Raw genomic sequence first — 3,724 nt, 5'->3', positions numbered from 1 at the left:
CTTCATTCATCTAGTGTGTGTGCGTGAATTCTATCCTAACATAAGTTGTGTGTGATTTGTCCTTTCAATGAAAAAAAATATTATCATCATAGAATTTTCACTCTCAAAGTGTTAATAAAATATGCACATAATACAATAATCAGGCATACACTTTGTATCTTACATTCAACGGTCATATTGAGTCAACACATCAAGCATTCAATACATGAAACATAGATAGCGCCTTGACTCAAGTATTCAATTCATTTAATTCATAAACTCGTGTGTATATAATAGGCCAAGTTGGTGTAGTATTTTCATAATAATTCCATATACAATTTAACTTACCTAATATCTTGTTTCTTTAATATTTAACATCCTTAGCTTATTCACTATAGGTTTTACCTTAGAGCCCTAGGAGTCATCTTCATGTTACAACTTTACTCTCAAGCAATTCCTCTCATGTTTATCATGTATACTTAGTTCTCAAGGTAACCCAACGATATGCCTCATTCTTGATAAATTATAGTTATATAGGAGATATTCAACCCAATCTGAATATTACACAACCATGATCCCACATATAATCCCTAATAAAAATAGTTCATATCATCAAGCTTTTATTGTATGCAATTCATGTCTAGGTGACCTATTCTAAGACAATTCACAAGAAGCTCATAAATCTTAGAAGGTCACATCTAAACCCACAATTTGCATCTTTCATAAAATAATCCTAGACTACATCAATTTCACCGTAGGATATTAAGTTAGTCAATGGTACATGTTTTATTATAATAGAATCATGTAATTACACCAAGAACAATCATAAATCACTTAATTGAAGCAATATTCAACAATTCTCACATCATGCAGTCAAGTTAGTAAAGTGGTGAATCCATGGTCCAAGGGGCTTTTTCATCATAAAACACGAATAATGCATCAATATAATCTTAATTCATCATAATCAACCTTAATAAACCACAATTAATCAATTGAAATCATTTTGAAAGACCCATGTAATAGATTGAAACCCTTGGTTTGGGGAAATTGGATTCTTGAAAACATAATTTGAAGCGAATTTTTGGGTGATAGCTTCCTAAAGATGAATAACATCCATACATTTACTAAGAATCTCCATGAAATATGGGGAAGAACCTTGAAAATCGACAAACCCAAGCTCTAATGAGTTCTTCTTCTTCTTTGAGTTTAGAGAGAGAAATACTGGGAGGAAGATGACATATTTTTTTTTGATTTGGGTCTCGGAAAAAATGACATAATTGTATGATTTTTAGGGTTAAAATTACTTAAATAAGGGTCCTAGGCTTGGGAAAAAAGACATAATTTCAAGTTAATATCAGGAAAATACCCGAGAAATTACATGACTGTTAGCTACCAAAATGGCATGATGGGCGCCTTCAAGGATCATCATCATCACCACAACCCGTCAAATAGGTCACAAAGAATTTTTAGCCTAAAATTACTTCACTATTTCAGGCATAACTTTTTACCCTAGATCGGAATTGGGAAAACTCGATGTTACTGGAATGTGAACTCAAATACCTTTAAATCTATAGGTAGCACACCTAATTCATTTTGAGGTAAGAGATATTATTTTTTAATGTTTACCCAACACTCTAAGTCTAATGAAAAACACTTCACATGATGTTCCTTTTATTTTTATTAAGTAATTTGAGTCTATAACGACAACGAAAGTTAAAAAACATAAAAAATATATATTCATATCATCAGTAACCTTTTGTGAAAATCTAAGAATACTCAAAGTCACGTCTTGACTGAATACTCATTTACCACACAAACCAAAATAAATTAATTCTAATTTATCACTACCTTTATTTCCTTTTAATAGGAATGTTTTCTTAGTCAGTTTTCCTTCTAAAGATGACTCACATGATTGTAGTGACTTCACTTCCAATGAACGCAAGACAAATGTAAAAGAGGACATGTTTATTAGGAAGACATTGCTAATAGATAATCTAGCCTTCTTATCTAGTATGGTGCGACCTTTAGCTTTCGACATTCAACTCTTACGCATGTTTTGGCCTATTTTGAGAGTTTAGTCAAACTTTTTATTAATGTATACTCGACTATTTGAAGATGAGACCTTGGTGGCACTTCAAGATTGGGTGTTAGCGGGTGATTTCGGTCATCTTACCTTGGATTCAGATGGGTTTTTGAGGTTTGGAAGTTTTATTTACTTCCCAAGAATTAGGGGTTGATTTATTTGATATTTTGGGAGTCCCTTGATTTTAGATATTATACTCATTCGATCACTACAAGGAAGTATCGTGACTTGAGGAAGCATTATTTGTTGGCTAGCATGATAAGATATATCAAATACTACGTGTCTCGTGCCTTAGCTTCTACTAAGTGAAGGCCTAACACTTGAGATCTAGTGGTGAATTTCTAAGATTACCAATTTCGGAGTGGAAATAGGATCACATGACAATCAACTTTGTGGAAGGGTTTCCTTGTACTTCTAGAAGTATTGATAGCATTTGGGTTATTATTGATCAATTAACCTAGTCAGAACACTTTTTCTCTAATGCAGTATTCATTTAGTGATAAAAGGTTAATCTATATCTACATTCATGAGGTTGTTCATCTTCATGTTGTGCCTCTCTCCACTATATGAATTGCGATGCTTTGTTTTCTTCTTGCTGTTGGAGGACTTTCAAGGATGAGTTTGGAAGTCATGTTAATCTTAGCACAACCTTTCACCCGTAGACTGATGGTTAGTTTGAATGTACTATTAAGGTTCTTGAAGACATGTTACTGGTTAGTATTTTGGAGTTCATGGGATTAGTTCATGCCTTTGGGATAGTTTACGTACAACAATAACAACAATTCTAGCATCCAAATGGCCTTGTTTGAGGCCTTATATGGTAGGTGTTGTCGCACTCCAATTGGTTAGTTTTATTTTTTAGAGCCTATACCACGTGATATTGACTTGATTTAGAAAGCATTGGAGCAGGTTAGGGTGATTCAGGATAATCTTAGACAACTCAAATTATGCACATGAGTTATATTGATCGTACGTGGTTAGTACTGACGTTTTCCGTTGGTGATTGATTTTTTCTCTATGTATTAACCATGAAGGGTGTGATGAGATTTTAAAGGTAGTGTGAGCTTAGTCCCAAGTATATTGGTCCTTTTGAGATCCTCCAAATAGTTGGAGAGGTTGCTTATGAGTTAGCTTTTCCTTTGATTTTCTCAAAAACCCACCCAGTCTCCCATGTTTTGATGTTGCATCGGTATTTCCCTGATGAGTCATATGCGCTCCAGTATGATGTAGTGGAGTCATATGATTGCTTGACATTCGTGGAGGAGCAAGTTTCCATTATTGCTAGAGATGTGTGATGATTGCGTTCAAGAGCCATGTTGAGGTTTAGGTCCATGGTAGGCATTATCCACTTGAGGACGCTAGATGGGAGGATGAACATGAGATTCTAGAGTTGTTTGTTTTCTTGGTTTAGCCTTCAGGTACTTCTTTACTCTTACATTTATGAACAAAATTCCTTTTAATAGTGGATATCCTAATAACATTTAGGTCAGTTATATGTTTATGCCTCATAATTCTTGTGTAGAGCTCTCCTATAATGACCCCAAATCTTTTATGATTTACTTGGACAGACCATTTCGGCACCTGGTCTTTTTTTGGGAATCATCTAAGTTTGAATGTTTTCAGAGATTTTGAATTTTGAATGGTAATTTTTTATTAAAAGTT

Source organism: Solanum lycopersicum, chromosome 7 (genome assembly GCF_036512215.1).
Source record: "Solanum lycopersicum chromosome 7, SLM_r2.1".
In the NCBI taxonomy this organism is placed as follows: Eukaryota; Viridiplantae; Streptophyta; class Magnoliopsida; order Solanales; family Solanaceae; genus Solanum; species Solanum lycopersicum.
This window is presented reverse-complemented; position numbering follows the sequence as displayed.